This window comes from Cryptomeria japonica, chromosome 3 (genome assembly GCF_030272615.1).
Source record: "Cryptomeria japonica chromosome 3, Sugi_1.0, whole genome shotgun sequence".
Taxonomy (NCBI): Eukaryota; Viridiplantae; Streptophyta; class Pinopsida; order Cupressales; family Cupressaceae; genus Cryptomeria; species Cryptomeria japonica.
In genome coordinates this window covers 463248427-463270537 of record NC_081407.1, presented here as the reverse complement: position 1 = coordinate 463270537, position 22111 = coordinate 463248427, and positions in this window count along the sequence as shown.

Genomic DNA, 22111 nt, shown 5'->3' with positions numbered 1-22111 from the left:
AGCAGCGGCCCAGATTTTAGCTGATTGAACAACATTCCATATAGCCAAACCTTCAACAATAAAAGAATCATCTAAGAATTCTTCCTCAGAAAGTTGCATATAGATATATTTGTTATTCCAGGTGGAGTTCCATTCTCTTTCCTCCCCTTTCATTCTCCAAATTTGTTTGGCTAATAAAGCCTTATTCATGGAACTAATATTTATTAAACCCAACCCACCTGAGGCCTTAGGAGAATAGATTTTATTCCAGGCAATTAGGGGAATTTTGTTTTTGACTTCCACCCCCGACCAAAGAAACTTTTTTTGGATTCTTTCAATAGCTTCCGCAAATTTTTTGGGGATTTTGAACAAACTGAGAGCATAGACAAGTAGGTTTTGGAGAGTGGCTTTAAGATGAGTAACTTTTCCCGCTTGAATAAGGATAGCCCCTTTCCAACCAGCAAGTTTTGAGTTAAATCTATCCACTAGCTTATTCCAGAAAGAATCCTCAGGCTTAATACATAGAGGAAGCCCCAAATAAGAAGAGGGAAGCTCAGAAATATTGCAACCAAGAATTCTTTCAATCCTCAGTTGCCTTTGAACAGGGGTGTTAATGAAGAACAAAGAATTTTTATCCCAATTAATTTTTTGCCTCGAGCCAAATTCATAAGTATTCAACACCTTCTTCATATTTTTAGCTTCTAAGATGAAAGCTTCCCCCATAGTAATAGAATCATCAACAAACTGTTCATGGGAGCAAGTGACATTGGATGAAGATGGTTTCAGACCCTTAAGATTGCCATCTTCCACATTTTTAAGGATAAATCTACCCAGACATTAAGCATACAATAGTGCATATGCACTGTTTATAGTAAAAAGAGCGCATATGCGCTGTTTATAGTAAAATGAGCGTGTGCGTGCTTCTTACACCATAAGTACCCTGTACGCGCTTTCTATACCATAAGTACCCCATATGCGCTTTTGACTATTTATGCTTGGAAATAGGCCTGAATGACAAAGCTACGGTTTGGAAGTTTGATTTCCCTCTATTTCTCTCATTTTTGACATGTTTTATTTTATCAACTTGGTTTATCGACTTTGTCATCATCGGGTTTACACTTCATCAAGTGGGTATTTCTAAAATTGCCACCATATTTTATCTTCTAAGCTTTCTAACCATATAATTTTTTCAAAATTTGAACAACAATAACATATTATTATTGAATTTATTTTACCAGTGTCTCCATAGTTCTCACAGACATAGGTGCACCATTTTTTTAATAAGTTTTGATATACTTATCCAAATTTAAAAAAAATTATATATTATTGTAGCGCACTTGATTCTTTACAATTTAAAAAAAAAAAGTTGTATTTTTTACTTGTTTAATGCAACTTATGCTTCGCGCAAGAACAGGTGCCTAATTTTCAGGATGTGCTTGATTGGAAAAATCATAAAAAAAAAATACTAACAAAAAATTACAAAAAAATACACATATTCTAGTGCTCACTCTTAACTATCTTTCTACCAAAGGATTTGTCAAAATACTAAATCTAACTATGACTTTTTTGATGCGCACGTCAGACACTATGTTATGTTTTTCAGAAAAAATCAGGGTTTGTTTTTCGTGCGCGAAGGATTTGACCCCCTTAATCTTATCCAATTTTGAAAAAGTTTAGTAGTTTGGAAACTAGATTCAGAGTAATACAATGTTTGTTCTTTGATTATCTTCATATCTTGAGTGGATGACGTTCAAATTTTGCCTCCAAGTTCAAGTTCACCTGATTTCAGAAAAAAAAAAAAAAAAAAAAAGTGTCCACTTATACCCCTTTTGACCACCATCTTCGTGCACTTACCCCTGAGTCACCCACTGCAATTTGTGAAGTACCACAAGAGGTAAGAGAAGTAACCAACTGTTGAGTGTGAGTCATATGGTGAGAAGCACCAAAATCTAAAATCCAAGTGGACCCATAGGTCAAAGCTCGAGCAGTGAGAGCATGACCTTTCCCCGTGGAAGGAGAAGACGCATGAGGTGAAGAGATGTGATGTTGTTGCATGGCTTCCTCTAAAGCCTCTAATCATTTCCAACACCTGGAAACTAGGTGTCCTTCCTTGCCACAAAAATTGCAAGTATCTCCTGATTTTTTCTTAGTCTTAGAGGAAGACTCACCAGACTATGAAGATTTCTCATGTTTCGGAGGAAATGGTGGTTTATAATCAAACTTAGGAGGTGTCTTGGAGGAATGCTCATTGCCTGCAGAATTCTTCTTTGGCTTCGGTTTCTACTTTTTCTTCTCCTTAGAGGATTGTGCAACCAATGCTTTGTTCTTAGACCCTAAGAGCATGTCCAGCTGAGAAAGGTGAGACTGCTCACGAGACAACCGCTCACAAAACACATCAAAGGTGGGAATGGTGAAATGAGCACCCAAGTCATCCATGGTGGAGTAGAAAGTAGAGGCAAAAAATTGAAAATGACCCCAAAGCTTCAAAAGGATCAAGTAAATGCACTCTGTGTTTGTCTTGATCTTTCCACACCCCTGGAGAACAAATCTAGTAGTCTTGAATTTGTTCAAAAAATCATCAATGGTGGGAAAGGAATCAGGAGATAAGGAAACCAACTCTGCCTCAATCTGTAATGCCTAGATCTCATTAACTCTCCTGAAGAGAGTCTCAAACTTCAACCACATAGCACGAGGAGTGAGCAACTCATCAAGGTGAAATAGAAGACTCTTGAAAACATGTAAAGAGAGCAAACCCAGAGCCTCATCCATCTTGTTTCTGTGTTGAAGAAGCTCATAAGGACACTGCAACAGAGGTTGAACCTCATCCAAACAAGACCACAACCCTCGTGCCCTAAGAAGCTGTGTGATACGAAGCTTCCAGGTGTGATAGTTGTGTGACGTCAACAACTCAACTGAAGAATCTGGCATGAAACTTTGCAACTGTACCTGCTTATAGTTTTTTTATTATGTGATCTTTCATAATAGACATAAGATGCAGAAGGGTTTGTTTATTTTGAGAGTTTTGGTGTTCTAGATTTCTGATATAAATGACAGAAAGTGAGAAAAAACACCCCCCCACAAGAGATAAACCCAAACCCTAGTACATACTGATGAGAAGGAAGTAGTACATAAGCAAAAAAACTTCAAGCTGAAATCTCATGTACCTGATGAAAAATATGAGAAACAAGATCACATATATGAATAGAGCATGTTGAGAGTTTTCCAATGCCTATTTGTTTTCAAAAAATGGAGTATGTTTTCCCATTCTACTGCCCTAAAAATGCAAAAAAGAGACCCCACTTTGACTGGAAAAAAGTACAGTCAAACAGAAAAATTCCAACACCATGAGGTCCATGTCAGAACCATCTTTTTGATGCCTATTCGTTTTCAAAAAAATGACTTTGTATGCTCAAGATATGGCAAAAAACCAACCCCCCCTAAAAAGGCAAGAGGGAGGCGGTCTGGTGGTAGGTCCGGGCGGAGGTGCCCCGTGGGTGGCGCTTAGGCAGCACTCCGGTGGTTGAGCGGCGAAGAGGCGGAGCTGGGTGGCGACGGGGGTGCGGTGGCTAGCAGGCAGAGTTAGCGGTGGTCGATGGGTGGCGTAGCGGCGGCCGCTAGGCGAGTAGGGGTCAGAGGTCAATGAGCGAGTAGGCCGACGAGGGCCGGAAGCTGGCAGGCAAGGGTCGGAGGCTAGCGGGCCGGCAAGGGCCGGCAGCCGAACTGTCAAGCCTGCGGGGAACCAAACCCCAAAATTTTGATTTTTTTTAACAAAAAAAACTTTTGCCTTTGTTATTTTTATTTTTTATTTTTTTGCAAAAAATTAAAGTTCAACCTGCAAGTCATAAAAAAAGGCAAAAAAATTGAATTTTTTTCTCGAACTGCGTGCCAGGGTTGTTCGGCCTGGTACAGAAGGAAAATATACCCCCAGAGGCTCAGGTGTCGAAATTGGTCAAGTTTTATATGACCATAGGGGTTTTTGGATCTTCTAAGCATGATGGTGAGGTTCGTTTAGGCCCAAAGTTCTCAGAAAAAAGGCCTATCCCTAGGTGCACAAAAAAACTTTTGAAAAACCCCAGATCTGCTTCCAATGCAAAATACTCAAAACAAGAACATGTAGTTGCAGATCTGAAACTCTAATACCATGTGAGAGTTGAGAAATACAACACCACAAGAGCCCAAATGATCTCTGCAAACTGAAATAAACCTATTACAAGGAGAAGCAAGGAAGCAATAGAGAAAAAATAAATACACAGAAAAATGCTCAAAAAGATGAGAGCTCAATATTCACAAAAATGTGTAATGTGATAATCATACAAAGAAAAGAATCCAACCTCTAATAGGTCAAGAAACCCTAAAAGGGAAAACCCTAAGCTTGCACATAATAATTAATAAAAGAATTAATTATTATGCACCTTGTAGACGTATAAAAATGACCATATTCCTAAATGAATATTTTATGTTCATTTCTCTATTTAATTAAATCCAATTTAATTAAATTATCCACATTCCTCTATTTTATTAAGTAAATTACTCAATTTATTTAAATAAAATTCACTATACCCATTTAATGAATAAATCATTTTATTCAATTAAATCCCTTCTATCCACTTTTAATTAAATTCAAATTTAATTAAATAGTTATCCTAAATTGAATAAATACAATTTATTTAATTTCCCCAAATTGCAACCAAATTGAATGAAAATTACTTTATTTCAATTAAATCCTATTATCCCCCCCATCCACTTGCAAAATCCCAAACCCCTTTCTAATCCCTTCTAGAATCTTCTAATCGCTTCTAATTAACCTAACCCCTCCTCTAAACTTTGTCACATCCCTAAGCAAAGGGAAGTCACTTCTCAAAGCCTAAAAGTCTTTGATAACCATTAAAGGTTTTCAACCTTCAACCACTAAATCCTCAAAGTCTTTGAAAACCATTGAAGGCTTCCAACCTTCAACCACTTAATCCCCAAAGTCTCCAATAACCATTAATGGTTAATTCAAACCCTCCCACATGGTTAAAACATTTGTTTTGACTCAACCTCTACCCAACCCAAAGGTCTCATCAGGCCATTAATGCTTTGACCATGATTATCTCTTAATCATTTGCACAAAGGTTTATCCTTGGATTAAATCTTAATCCATTGGGTAATCCTAATCTAGACTTGACCCTTATCCTTTAGATAACCATGAGGTCTTCTCAGGCCTTTAATGCCTCCAACCTCTTTTCTCAACCCAATCCTATGTTGACACTTGTCACCATTTCATTGGTGCCAATTGTGCACATGGATCCCCAACTTTCAAACCTGGCCCTTGATTAAACCTTTCAATCTTGACCATCCATTGCCCTATTTATGCTATAAATAGAGCTCTCATTCCTCCATTCTAAATCAATCATCTTTCAAATTTGAAGCATCACACTTATGCTCAAATATATTCAAGCTTTCATTTCATATATGTTCATCATTTAGCCTCTCTTTAAATCAGGAAGTAGACTAAATATGCATGTTTAGAGTAATTTCTTTATCATTTAGTTCAATCATAGACTAAATATAGTATGTTAGGATAGTATTCATACTAACCCTATCATCTTATCATCTAGTTTATTGCATTTTAGAATCATACATAGCTTAATCTCCATTTCATACTAAATTTAGCAAAAGCATCTCTCGTTCTCATATTTGCCATCCCTAAACCATTTTGCTCAGTGATCTGAGAGCAAAAACGTTGGTTTAAGGGACATTGTGAGATAGAGAACCATGGGACCCTCCTTGGGAAGCTGAGTAATATGTTATTACTCCATAGCTTGCATCAAGAAGTCTTGTGTGTGTGTGGACTAGTATTTAACTAAATTTTCACATATTCAGTTTTATTTGCCCACTTTTCCCGCATACACACCTAATGTTATCTTAAGTGTAAAAGAGATAAAGGGGAACTTAATTAATTAAACAAATATCATTTAATTAATCAAGTAAAGACCCGATTACTCTAACAATATGTATTTCATCTTGATTATTGATGACTATTCTAGAATGATGTGGGTGACTTTTCTAAGGGAGAAGTATGAAGCTTTTGAGAAATTCAAGATCTTTAAAGTGAAGGTTGAAACTGAAACTGGATTGAAAATCAAAAGTCTAAGATCAAATCATGGCAATGAGTTCACTTCTCATGAATTTAACAGTTATTGTGAGACAAATGGAATTAGGGGACAATTATTTGCACCTAGGACTCCTCACCAAAATGGAGTAGTGAAAAGGAAGAACCAAACCATTTTGGATGCAGCAAGATCTATGATGATGGAAGCCAAATTGCCTCATATCTACTGGAGAGAAGTAGTAAGTATAGTAGTCTACACATTCAACAAAGTTCACATCAAAGGTGAAACCGGTAAGACCCCTTATGAACTATGGTTTGGACATACACCTACTGTTAAATATTTCAAAAATTTTGGAAGTAAATGCTATATCAAAAGAGATGATTCAATTGGAAAGTTTGACCCTAGATGTGATAAAGGGATATTTCTTGGTTATTCAATTCAGAGCAAAGCATACAGATGTTATAAAAAAAGATTGCAGAAAATTGTGGAAAGTGCTAATGTGAAAGTGGATGAACAGTACAGAAATCATTATATATCATATGACATGGAACTGGCAGTGGAAATGATCATAACTGAACCGACAATGCATCAACTGATACAAGAAGCTAAGACAGTTATACCGGCACAATCAAAAAATTCAACTATGACTGATGATCAGATTAGCGAACCTGAAGTTCAAAAGACACCAAGGTATGTAAGATTAAATCATTCTGAAGATCAAATTATTGGAGATAGAAAAAAGGGAGTTAAGACAAGAAGAAAACTAGCAAATGAAGAGGTATGTCTTATTTCTCAAGTTGAACTGGCAACTGTTATTGAAGCTTTTAAGGATAAACATTGGTTAAAGGCTATGGAAGATGAATTAGATTAGATAGAGAAGAATGAAACTTGGTCTTTAGTTCCCCGGCCTAAAAATAAGAATGTTATTGGAACTAAATGGGTTTTTAGGAATAAATTGAATGAGGATGGTCAAGTTATAAGGAACAAGGCTAGATTGGTTTGTAAAGAATATTCTCAAATGAAAGGAATTGATTATGGTGAGACATTTGCACCTGTAGCTAGAATTGAAGCTATTAGACTATTTCTTGCCTATGCAGCTTATAAGAACTACAAGGTTTATCAAATGGATGTTAAATGTGCATTTTTAAATGGTGAACTCGAGGAAGAAGTTTACATTGAGAAACCTTATGTATCTTCACTAACAGATGATAAAGATATGGTTTGCAGATTGAGGAAAGTTGTATATGGTTTGAAACAGGCTCCTAGAGCTTGGTATGCAAGGTTGGATAAATTTCTTTTGAAGCTTGGTTTTACAAAAGGCAGTGCTGATAGTAATTTATATTATAAGATCACTGGTAATAATATTTTGATTATTGAATTATTTGTTGATGATATCATTTTTGGAGGTGAAGATAAATTGTGCATGGAATTTGCTAACAACATGAAGAATGAATTTGAAATGTCCATGATTGGTGACATGAAATTTTTCTTAGGTTTGTAGATTACTCAAACTGACAAAGGCAATTTTATCTATCAAACTAAGTATTTGAGGGAATTGTTGAAGAAGTTTGGTATGGAAAATTCCAAACCGGTAAGTACTCCTATGGCTACAAGTGAGAAATTATCTATCAAGGATACTTTTGCATCGATAAATCCGACAAGGTATAAGTCTATGATTGATGGTCTATTATATCTAACTTAGACTAGGCCTGATATTATGAATGCAGTAAATATTATTTCAAGATATCAAAGTAATCCTAAAGAAAATCATGAATGTGCAGTAAAGAGGATATTCTGGTATTTGCATGGAACAACAGAATATGGTTTATGGTATTCTAAAAATGATGATTTCACTTCATGTGCATTTACTAACTTGGATTGGGTAGGAGATACTGATGACATGAAGAGAACTATTGGTGGAGCTTTCTTTCTTGGAAAGAAACTAGTTTCATGGATCAACAAAAAATAGTCATGCATTTCTTTATCTACTGCAGAAGCTGAGTATGTTGCAGCAGCAACTAATTGCACTCAAGTCTTGTGGATGAAGCAAATGTTGAAGGATATTAGGGTAAATTGTAGTGAACCAATAGTTATCCATTGTGATAACTCTGGAGCTATTGACATGTCTAAGAATCTGGTATTTCACTCTAAGACTAAGCATATTTCAATAAAGTATAACTTTTTGAAGGACAAGGTAGAAGCAAAGGAAGTCAAATTGGTTTATGTCAACACTAAAGAACAGATTGCAAACATATTCACTAAACCTTTGTCTAAGGAATCATTTGAGTATTTGAGAGATAGGTTAGGGGTTTCTGCCCCTCTGGTAGAGACTTGATTGGTGAATTTTGTCATCAGTCCGACATGCATTATCAGAGACATTATTCATTCTGGCACTGATCAGTGGTGCTACTACTCAGGGGGAGTAGTCAGCTTTGAGTTTCAGAGGTTTATATCATTGCTTTGATATTTTTGTCATATTTCTGGCATTGATGTCAAATGGGGAGTGATAGTAATGTGAAAAATCATTTAGAATCTTACAAAGATATCATTCATAGGGGGAGACTTGTTTGGCATTTCTTGGTACTTAGATATTTTTCACATCTAGTGTTGTCATCAATGCCAAAGGGGGAGATTGTTGACATAATGAATGAATTGATTATGTGTTGCATTGATGTTTTGTCATTGATGTCAACACTAGCTGTTATAATTGGTTACTGACAGACAAGTTTTGGTTACCGGTAGAAGATCTAGTGTTACCGATAGAAGAGACTATTTGTTGGACACTTTCGGCATGTTTTGATCAGTGAAGTATATTTGATTTCATGTGTTATATGCTCCATGAGCATGTTTTGGTCAGTTGGTATTGGCTTGGTAATTGGATGCTATCATACACTCTGGTAAACCCTTACCGGCACTGGTTTAAGGCTTTATCGGCAAACCTTTCATTAAGGAATCGTGATAGGATGCATAATTGGTGTTGGTGCAGCTTCTTCATGGATTTTAGGATGCTGAAGATGTTCTTTGATCGTGCTTCAACTACTTGAAGACATTTCTTTGGCCTGATGGACCCATAATAGGTCTGGTACCTATCTAGGTTATGGACCGGTATCATGCTAACGTGTACTCTACACATTACTGGGATGTTTCAAGATGATCTATGTATTTGTTATTATTGTTTTGGTTTGAAGCTGACATGGCATATCATTGTAATATGGAATTATGTAATGATCTTATTGTAATATCTTTTAAGTGGCCGACCTAATTGGTTTAGGCCTTAGGGTTTGTATAAATAAGTGGTAGAATCACTTTGTAGAGTATCATGGTTATTGGAAAGGTCATGGTCAAGTAATTTAATGTGCAAATATTGTAATATCATTCAAGAAGAGGAGTTGGTTGATCATTGGTGATCGAATTGGATTCAGAAGAGGATTTAGTCCTCTAGAATTGAGCTTAACCAAGACTGTAATCAGGCATGGTAGATGCTATTTCTGGCAGTTCGCTCTATTGGATTGTTGTCCATTTATCTTGAGATGGTTGTAGCCTCTCTGTAGTCAGTGAGACTCTTTTGTAATGAGCAGTACACTCTAGGCAGTGTGCCTTCCTGCAAGTGCAGGCTCCTCATTGTAACACATACTTTCTACAAAAGTATCATCTGACTGTCGGTAGGCTTCCCACCATGGTTTTTCCCTTTCCGGGTTTTCCACATACAAATCATGGTGTTATGTGGTATGATTGCTTTGCATTGATTATCTAGTTAATTGTTAAGTTATATTGTTTACCGGTATTTGTTCCTACCGGCATCTGATTTGTTTAAGGTTGTATTGTGGATTAAAAGTTATAATCTGTTAACAATTGATTCACACCCCCCCCTCTCAGTTGTTCACTGGTTATCCTAACATGTCTCCATTTGTACTTTCAGGGTAAAAGTACAAAGTTGTGTCACACTTTTATAAAGGAAATGGCCAATGTTGATTCAACTTTTTAAATTAAATCAATAGAAAGTGAAATATATGTTTTGAATTTTAAAATGATGTAAACTAATCAAATTTATATTCTTATGTCTATTTTAAGTTTGTAATTTTAACAAAAATTTAAAAAATTATTTGAATATAGTTTTTTATAAAGTAAACACTATAATTTAGTTGCTGAAAAAATGTTGAAATTGAAGTTATACAAGCCACCACACTTTATTTAGTAAAATTTACTTTTTTTTCTTGAATTTTTTTTTGTATATTGATAACTTGAAACTTTAGTGCATGGATATATTGTTTACTATTTTATATAAATATATATTTTTCATTAAATTTGAAAAGTTGTGTGTGCTTAAATATAACTGTTTCCAATTCCCACTACCTTTTTTCTTAATTATTTATCCAAATCATAAAAGAATTATATCATCTTGACATAGATTCTTTTCTCTACTGCATCATATTTTTTCAAAAAAATTTAATAAATTTTAGTATTTTTCCTTGACAAGATAATCAACCTTATATTTTAGTGTTGATGACCTACTTTCAATAAAAATAAAATATAAAACATAAAAACTAATTAAAATATTAAAAGATAATCAACATTATTTATAAGAGTAGGAGTTGTTGAAACATCGAGTTTTTTTTTTTTGTAATTAGACCAAAAGTAGTATAAAATATACATTTAGTAGACACTTCCAATTGGAAAAGTTGTGACCCATATATAACTTAGCTATAATGAATCTATATAGACCATATGTTTGACTAAAATTATTTTTTAGTTAGAATTACTTAAATTCACTTGTGTTGATAAGTTAGCCTGAAACGTGACACAGCTTTGTGCTTTTACCCTTCAGATGTTACATGAATGATGAATTATAATATTAAGGATATTTTGTTTTGTCTTGGAAATTTCCTCGTCAATGTTTTAACGTTAGGCATTAATGCTCGATTGGTTCACTCATTTGAAATGATCTTCTACTTGGGTTTAGATTCTTGATCTCAAATTTGACTCTATGTCGTGGACATAAGCATTGGGTTGTTGAAGCTATTCATGATTTTTTTGGAAAATAACTCATATAGAAAACAGGCCATGGTTGTTGTAACTTGTATCAAAAATTAGAAAAATAAAAAAAGAAGATATATATATACTGTTAATATATATCACACAAGACAACTTATGGTAAGTGTGCATTTAATGAGACATTTATGATGAAGCCGATTGAATGCCTTTAAATTGTGTATTGGGGTATTACCATATTTTTACATTACATGTTCGAGTTGGAAACACAGAGGTAGGAGTGATAGACACACCAATTACACTTAAGGAAACGAAACAACAGAACAATTGTAGGTGAAGTCACTAATAAACGATTAGGGGAGCCTTGGTGAATGACCACCCATGCATAATGCATGTAGTCAAGACGATGTTGGGGTTGGAGTTTTTGATGGCGTATCACAAGCATAGGATCAATTCAGACATTCTGATCTCTTTTTTTGCCATGGTGTTATATATGAGGGTTTCCAAGGAGTGGGCGAAAAAACTCACCCAGATGTTTTTTCGAGCATACATATTTGCACGACATTGATGTGGTGATATACAATGTGGATGAGAACCTCCTCATTCCCCTCCCACATAAATATTACATTTGGGGGGGGGGGGGGGGGGGGGGGGTTCTAAATTTCTGATTGTGCAAACACAAGATGCCCAGTTGTTGTAGGGACGAAGGAGTGATCTATTATGCGGTATCAATTTCCTCCTGTATGTAGCCAAAATCAAGGAACCTAAGGAGGACGATTGGCATTGGGACTACATGACCACTAAAGGGTTGCTAGATGAAGCTGAAAAATGATGAGGCAGATGCGACTAAGATTGTAGGGGCATTGTAGCTAGGGAGCAGAGAGGAATGGATTGAGGATGACAGACACGATGTGGAGGAAATTGTAGTAGGCGAAGCTCATGCTAACTGCGAACAAGATTGCCCACTCATCTTACAAGCCAAGAAAGTCAGACAAGAGAGAATGAAGGAGGAACATGAAGCGGAAAGGTAGGCTTGAAATGTCTCCTAGTCCTAAAGAATGGTGTCATTGCTTCATTTTGTTTTGAATTTTGTATTGTGGGTTATGGGTTGTTAAGTTTTTTTGTTAACTACTTGTGCCATCTTTTTTGTCACTACTAGACATACAATGTAGTGTGATCATTGGAAATGCTACTGGGAATATATTTTTGACTACAAGCCAAATACTATTATATCTTTATTTTTAATGTTATCTTAATATAATGAGTGTTGGCCCTAGCCAGCTATTAACCTATCATAGGCAAGCTCTTTCATGATAATATCTTCTAGAAATTTTTTATGTCTAGTTTGCTTCATTTTGGAAGTTGGTGAAGTTGTATTTGTATGAGATGGGTTTCAATTTTGGTTTTGTTATTAGCTTTTGCCCTACTGCAATATTAAACCGATATAAGTAATATCTAGGGTTTCAAAATAAAACTTAAAACGATTCACTATGCAACTTTGTTACTATAGATGATCAATTAGGCTCATGAAATTGAAAGACGTGGGAAAAACAATGATTAATGTAACAAATTCAACTATAACCCACACATAAAACCCTAGAGCATAAACCCTTACGATGTTAAATTCAAATTATAGGCACGTCTACTAGTTTAATGTCTTTAATTTTATTATTTTTTATTTGCCATAGTTTATAAAAACCTTCGGCACTGCGGAGTTAGCTTCATTGAGCACTTTTGACTAACTCCGCAATCATGCCAAGATCCTGGCCATTGATCTTGCAGAAGACAACCGCACATTATCACACTTAGGAGACAAAGATGTTGGACCCACATCCTAGTCATGTTATGTGGCTTTCCACATGTCATTCATTTAGTGTTCCAAGTGTATGTCATCACTGTTGGTAGGGCACGTGTAGGTAGAGTTGCAGAGTTATTTTTTACGAGCAACTTTGATTAATTGCGCAACTGCGTAATGATTTGGGTTGTTAGATAAACAAGAGGTGACCGTTCAATACTGTGGTTTATGAGGAGGATAGATTGGGCCAACTCTTTCTGATGTGTCCTTTGACCTCCAGCATGCAAAATCTTATTGGTCCACTTAATAAGAGACTAATGTTAGCACGGCCCATGTGCCATGTGTGCAGGTGGGGCTGCAAAGTTAAGGTGAACAAGCATCTTGATCTAACTGTGCAGTAGCGTGGTGATCTGGACCGTTGATCTCAAAGAAAGTGCACGACGAGATAAAATCTTGAAAAATCAGAGCGATCAGGTGGCTAACAAAAGGGGTCGATTACGATGACGATGGAAGAGACTCAAGTAGGATAAATGTTTCTACTTTTGAATATCTATAATATTTTTAATTTATTAGTTATAATAATATTTAAAATTTAATTTTTAATAATATTTGTCTGGTGTTGAGGTATAATATTTAAAATTTAATATATTATTTATATTTTAATAGTAATTTATAAAATATAAATACATAATACCATTGAGGACAATCAAGTTATATCAAATTTTTATTATAAATTCACTTACATTTGTTTTAGAAATTGAAAGAAAATTTTGAATTTCTTGTCATATAACTAAATAATTTTATGTAAAATTATGATATGTTTGATCTATTTAGATGTAGAATCTTCTTAATGAAATATTTTATATATTGTATTACATAAAAATTAATAGTCAATAAAATAAAATTGAAAAAAAATGTTACATCAACAAATTAGGTAAGTTTTAATTTATGGTACATTTCAATTTTTATTAATTTATTTAATTTGCAAGGATGTATTCTTGATTTTTATCAAATAAAGGTAGTGATATTTTGCTTGTATTTTAAATTTTAAATATCATTAAAAAAATTTATTATAATTTATAAATTGAATCCATAATTATGAAGGTAAGTTATTACTTTTAATTTTTATTATATCCAAGTGTTTGTAAATTTAAGTTATTACTTAAATTTAAATATTAGGTTAACTGTGTGTGTGTTATTGAACTACATTTCCTCTTTCAATTTTTTGTACAACTACATTTCAATTTTTTAATAATTTATTCAATTTGCAAGGATGTATTTTTTATTTTTATCAAATAAAGCTTGTGATATTTTGCTTATATTTTAACTTTTAAATATAGTTAAAAGTTTTTATTATAATTTATAAATTGAAGTGGTAAATTATGAATTTAATTTTTATTATATTTAATTGTTTATAAATTTATTCATTATTTAAATTTAAATATTAGGTTAATTCATTCACATATATATGTTAATTTTGTAATATGAAACTACATTTAAATATAATTTTATTTTTCAATTTTTGGTATATTTCAATTTTTTTGATAATTTATTTAATTTTCTTGTACAATGTGAATGATGTATTCTTGATTTTTATCAAATAAAACTAGTGATATCTTGCTCATATCTGATCATTCAAATATAGTTAAAAGTTTTTATTACAATTTATAAATTAAAGTGATTAAATATGAAAGTCGTTACTTTTAATTTTTATTATATTTTATTGTTTCTAAATTTATTCATTACTTAGATTTAAATATTAAATTAATTTATTCACTTGTTTATAAACTACATTAAATTTTATCTTTAATTTACCATCGGCAAGGTGCAAGTGCTAGTTAACTATAAGTCTATAATTTATTAATCAATCACTTTAATGACCATTGGATGATTGCAGATCAACGCCATAAGCTCAATTTTAGGTCGAAGTTCTGAAGGACATAGGTTTCTTCAAAAAGTCTCTGGAATAGAGACACGTGTGAGTATTGTCTAATTAACTTTTATAAATTGTATACTTAATTAACTCTAAGACTATACTTAATTAATTTTAATCAATTTAATGATCGTTGAATGATCGTAGATCAAAGACATAAGCTCTATTTCAGACCAGAGTTGTGAAGCACACAAGTTTCCTCAAAGAGTCCCCGGAATAGAGACATGTGTGAGCACTGTCAGGAATGAAAGTTTTTAATAAATGAATGATTGAATATTTTTAATAAAAGAAAGAAAGAAAAAGAAATGAATTTTAACCATAGTTTTGCCATTTGAGGAAGCTCTTGAAATTAAGGGAGATTGGACTTTGGAGTAACCAGTTAACCAGGGAGATTCAAAATTTAGAATCCAGACTTGGGGATACAACAAAGTTTGTCTACACCAGTCTGTTTCTTCATCATTTCAAACTCAAATTTTTGGGTAAGTTCCTGAGAGAAATACAGAACACCTACATCCCACGTTTTTAATTTTCTCAATCTTGTAGTTTAGATTGTAGAATTAGGGGATTGGGCGACGGGTGTTGAAGGTTAACATTTTCAAGCTTGTCTACCATCAGTATCAACATTGGGAAAGACAAAGAGATACAAAAAATAGACTATGCCCAACTAGTTAAAACCTCAAGTTTCACTGATGAATTCCATGATATTTATGATCCTGTAATCCACGGTAGGCTAACCACACAACTTAGATTTTCATGTGAGAATAAGGTCGTAGGGGGCATGGTCGACAAGGCATAAAATATTATGTATAATAAATTATTAGGCTAAAACATAAATAAAACTATAGCATGGGATGTTGGATTGGGATGCATGATGCTACCTAAGGTTTTCCCTTGCCCAGAAATTGTCATGGTCTGCGCCCAAAATTATGATGAAAATAGATGAGCAATTGTTAATAAAAATATTCAAAAGAAAATTGTATCCATTACTGAGGAAGAATTTAGAAGTTTGTTGCACTCAAGGCTTGAAGCGGGAGATTTTGGACACTCAAATGTCCACATTTACCTAGAAAAACTTGCCTATGATTATGAAGCAATCGATGAAGAGGGGAGAAATAATTATCTCAAAGCGATAACAATGGATGGTAAACAATTGGATCAAAATCATAAGCCTCCTTATAAAGGAGATATTTTTGTGCCATGGGTTCAAAACACTATTGTCATGCTAAAAAATTTCCTAGCATTGGAAAATAATATGGAAGTGGGTGCAAACCTCCTTGAAATGGTATTTAATATCTATTATGTTAATCAACCTATTAGTTAAAATTTTGTTGAGCACGTTGTTCAATCCATGCAAGAATGATTTGTAAAGATTAAAAGAGGTTCCTCTAATAAATTTAGGTTTACAACCTACTTGTGTCATCTTCTAATGAAATATAGTGGAACGTTCAAGTCCAACAAGCTTCATATTTAGGTGTATAAGGATGATGAGGTAAGAATAGTGTGTCCAATATATGAATGGACCACTAATATAAGGATACATGATAAGAGAGGTAACTACAACCATTTTGTAGACTTCTTCTTGGCTCCAATGTATCATGCAATTACAAACACTCAAATCCCTAGATTGTCCGAGTCTTGTAGAGATTGCATTCAACTGGGACCTGAAATATAATTAGTTAACTGGTACCTTACGGAAGAATATACTGTGTGGAGATTTTATGGATTAGGAGTATAATCCTACTAACTTCTAATACATGTGACAGAGAGGATTTTTGCATTGGAATATGTACAACAAATGGAGAGTACAGATAAGCTTTACTTTTATGGTCAGCAAAAGAAGAACATATTTGTAGTATTCTCATAATTTTATTTTTATTTTTAAAGCAAGATGACAATCACACCAATCACCCATTAGGGTTAGAATAATGTAATCCAAACAACTAAAAGGAACCCTACAGATTTTGATCATCGAGAGCCCAAATTGGGAGGGTAAGAGCATACGGTAGTAGCAAATCGTTAGCCACAAACTGCAGAAAGTAATGATTAAAATAGTGGTCGGCAAGCCAACCCCTTCCGTTTATCCAATGGGTAAACAAGATACTTGGCGGTAAACTAGCCAAGGCAACAAGAGCACACTCAACACGAATCACTCTACCACAATGTTTCAGCGGGAGGACTGAACACAACAATAAAACTCAACTCAACCGCTTATGCAGTGGGAGGTTCATTACAAACATAATATCACTCAACCACTTACTCAATGGGAGGACAGAGCAACAAAACTTAATTACATAACAAGTAGGTGGCTAGGCCAGCCTCTTCCACTTATGCAGTGGGCAAGCAACACTCCAGAAATGGTTAGTAGTACTACTATTTAACCTTACAATATAGAAAGGAAAGATTAGAGATGATATCCAATGCAGATTACAACAATAAACAACTATCAAAATAACTCAAATCAAACCACTACTGCTGAACCAAAAAACTGAAGTCAAAACAGGCATGACTAGCCTCAACCGACAACACCAAAATCATCATAACTCACTCAAATGAAGTCAGGAACACACCAAATCAAATGCAAATGAAAGGTATAACCTAGACAATGATAAAATAATACAAAACTTGCAATCCAATTGCCTTAAAAACACAACACGCATCCAAATGCACCTCTGGAATGTTACGAACTAGCTAGATGGTATGATTTGCAACTAAAAATCCAATTCTCCAAACGAGCAGCTATAAAATTGCAAACTATATTGCCTCAATGCTATGATTTGATAGAGAAAATACCCATAATGAAAGATTCACTTGGCCAAGAGGTATGAGCAAAATATGGTTTCAGCAACTCCGCGACTAGCAGCAAAAAAACACTCCAAACCCACACAAAAACACTCCACAATATACAAAACACTATCTAACAGCACTATAAATACAAGAACACAATTAGGTACTATCTCCCAAGTATGAAACTGAGACTTAGCTAGGAAGCCACACTTCAAAGCTTAGATTTCAATCACCAAACTAACACCATAACAATGTAAAATTCTCAAGATGCCAAAATGAGAGCCCAAGGCTCTTATTCATAACACTTTCCCTCTCCAAATTCAAATTCAACTCCATCTGAATTCCCCCAAAAATCAAATTACATTTCACCACATTACGCCCTCATGTGTTTGGCGCCCCCTTCCTAGGCAAGAAGTTCGATATTTACGTTGGTGAAGAACTTGCCACACAAAAAGAATTTAGCACATGAAATATGCCAAAAAAAAATTAAACACCACTAACTTAGGAAAATAACAATATTGATGGCAGATATATATTTTTTCCATAAGTCGCCCACAATACAATTAATTAGTAATAAAATAATAAATATTAAACCTTAGGATAAGGAAATAATATTTAATTCAATTACTTATAACTCCATTAATGATTATCATCAAAATCAAGGATGAAGTTGTGCGATGAAGACCACTGAACTATGTTGAATTAGGACCCTGTTTGACACTACTAAAAATAGAAATGCTCAACACAACCACTTACTAAAAATAGTAAGTCAGTAAATACTGCTCCAAAAAACATGATCTTCACACACAAAGAAAGAGCTTGGAAAGCTCAATAGAACTGCATCATCCAAATAGCCAAACCCTAACTTACTAAATACAATAATTTCACACTTCACCGAAGAGTCAACTGCATGTTATGCCACCCTAGAGTTCATGGAAACCCCAAAAGGAAACCATAAGCAGAACTAAAGAATTCCCTCCTGACAAACCCTAAAAAGCTCATGCAGAATTCCACAAAAGTTGGAAACCCTAATTCTCCTTTCCATATATCCTACGGGTCTCCGAAATAGACCAATGGACCACTGAATGCATGTCACTGAGAAGGGGACATTACAATCCGCCCTCCCCAAAATTGCTTGTCCTCAAGCAATCGCAAACCGAGGTGTTGTAATATCTCCTCATTCCTCCACGTAGCATCCACCACTGGTAAGTCTTTCCACTTAACCAAATACTCTCTGATGGTCCTCCTCCTCAAAAATTGTTCCCTAACATCAAGGATTGCTTCAGAAACTAGTACCAACTCTCCCTCTTCATCCAAAGGAGGCAAATCAGAAGAGACTATCACGTTGTGCCCAAGCGCCTTTTTGAGGCGTGACACATGGAAGGCATTATGTACTCTGCTACTCGCTGGTAGTTCCAACTCATAAGCCACAACTCCCACTCTCCTGATGACCCTGAATGGTCCATAAAAACGTGGCTTAAACTTTTCCACTCCACTCTTCTTAAGAGTAGATTGTCTAAAGGGATGGAGTCTCAAGTAGACCATATCAATAACCTCAAATGAATGCTCAATTCACTATTGATTATGTGCAACCTGGAGGTTGTCCTTCAATGCCTTCAAAATATCCTGACACTGTTGAACCATATCCCTAGCTTGAGGTTCTTTGATGTTACCAAACACCAAATCAGCAAACCTAGGATCCTCGTAACCGTAGAGTGCCATCAAAGGAGACATTCAGATGGACATGTGATAAGTGGAATTATGGCAGTATTCACCAAGGTGTAGCCATCCTACCCATGCCTTCTACTATTCTAAAACATAGTTTCTCAAGTAACCTTCCAACCACTTATTTACTATCTCCATCTGTCCATCTTTTTGAGGATGGTAACTCATGCTTGGGGTGAGCATAGTACCACACAATCTGAAAATCTTCTTCCATAAAGAGCTTAGGAACTTGTTGTCCCTATCACTCACAATGTTTTTAGGCAGCCCATGTAGCCTAAACACCTCACAGAAGAACAAATCAGCAACCTGAGCTACTGTAAATGAGCTAGTGATAGCAAAAAAGTGAGCAAATTTTATTAATCTATCTACCACCCCATAGATGCAATCCTTCCCACTAGCTCTTGGAAACCTAGTGATGAAATCCATAGAGATGCTTTCCCATTTTTTACTAGGAATTGGCAATGGTTGTAACAATCTGGCGAGTGCAGTGTGCTCATCCTTGTTCTTCAGACAAACATGGCATTCCCTAATATACTTCAGAACATCTTTTTTCAACCCTTTCCAAGAGAATCTCTCTCGGATCTGCCTATAAGTTTTGAAAAATCCTTGATGGCTAGCAAGGGGAATGTCATGAAAGATCTGTAATACCTTCTCCTTCAACCTTGAATCAAGTAGAAGAAGGATCCTACCCTTGTACATAATCAATCCATCAACCAATCTATACTTTTCATCATGAAAAAGTGCCCTCAATGATGTTGGTTGCAAACTAATTTTTGGCATAATTAGCAAGCAATAAGTCCCTCCAATCAGTCGTAAGCTCACTCATAGAGCTTAAATGGGGTCTCCGGGAAAGAGCATCTACCACAACATTATTTTTGCCTTTGACATACTCAATGTCAAAATCGTAAGCTTGAAGCTTACTCACCCATTTATGTTGCCTCTCATTCAAGTCCTTCTGATGCATGAAATGTTTGAGGCTATTGTGGTCAGTTTTTACCACAAACTTGCTACCTACCAAGTATTGTCTTAACTTGGCCAAAGCGTGCATGATTGCAAGCATCTCCTTATCATATATGAAATAAAATTTATCTGCTCCTCTCAGCTTCCTACTCTCAAATGCAATGAGATGCTTATCCTACATCAACACAGCTCCCACCCCTTCTCCTGATGCATCACATTGAAGCTCAAAGGGATTCACAAAGTCAGGTAGAGACAAAATAGGACATGTGCTCATGAGTTCCTTGAACTTTTCAAAGACTTCTTGGGCCCTATTGGACCATGCAAAAGCTCCCTTTTTCATGGGATCAATAAGGGGAGCAGCCATCTGGGAATATCCTTTTATAAATCTCTGATAGAAATCACACAAACCCAAGAACCCCTTCAGATGTGTTATATTCTATGGCGGGGGCCAATCAATGATTGCCTTAATTTTTGCAAGATCAACCTTCACCCCTTTGGCACTGATGATATGACCAAGGTACAACAATTTTTTCATACCAAATTCACATTTTGATTCTTTAGCAAGCAAAGACTCAGATTCCAAGATACTGAGTACCTCATCCAAATGTTGTAAGTGTTCAGCCCATGACTTGTTGAAGATGAGAATATCATAAAAAAATATGAGCATGAACTTTCTTAGGTGCTTCTGAAATATCTTGGTCATACAAGATTGGAATGTAGCAGGGGCATTAGTCAAACCAAAAGGCATGACTAGGAATTCAAAATGGCCATAATGGCATCTGAAAGTTGTTTTCTCCGCATCAAATGCTCTCATCCTAATCTGATGATACCCTGATCTAGATCGATCTGTGAGAATAACAGTGCACCATGTAGCTCATCAATTCTCAAGATAGGATACTGATTCTTTATAGTTTTCTAATTCAGTGCCTGGTAGTCCTTGTACATGCACATGGTCCCATCCTTCTTTTTCACCAAGACCACAACCGAAGAAAAAGGGCTCTTGCTTGGCTATATGTAACCCATATCAAGCAGCTCCTAGATTGCTTTCTTGATCTCATCCTTTTCCTCCTTGGGGTAGTGGTAAGGAGTAGTCATTACTGGTTTTGCTCCTTCTTCCAACTCAATGATATGTGAAGTCCCCCTTTCAAGAGGTCTTTCAGGAGGAGGATTTTCAATCACTTTACTCCTCTTGGTAATCAAAGCTTGAATGTCTTTGAGATAGCTTTGTTTCTTTTCTAGTGATTTGGAAGGCATAACCATGATCTCAGGAGGTCTACAAAGAGGTGGTTTCCCAAGGACCTCACTTTTGTCTGTGATCAATGCTTGAATGTATGCAGAGTAGTTGCCCTTGTCTTTCAATGGATTTGATGGCATTATCAAATACTTTTCTACCCACTCCACTTGGTTATGGTGGATCAACCTCTCCATACTCTTCAATGAAACAACTCTAAGTCCACCATTTAACATTCCTCTCAATTCCACCTGCTTCCCATCGGCCATGAATTTCAGCTCCATGGTTGCAAATTTAATGTGATCTCACCAAGAGATCTCAGCCACTGAATCCCAAGGACTGCATCATCAGTCCCACCAATGCTAACCACAAAGAAGCCATCTCTAATTTTGTGATTTCCTAACTTCAAAGACATATTCAAAATCATTCGATTGTAGGATATAGTGGATCCATCAACTACCATGCCTTTGAAGCCTTTTACTTCCTCCGCCACTAGTTCCTCTTTGCAACAATTCTCTCTTCAATGAAATTATGAGTCGCTCCAGTGTCAATGAGAGCAATGACATGATGTTCTCCTATCACTCCCCGAACTCTAAAAGACTTATTCTTGTGAATGCTCG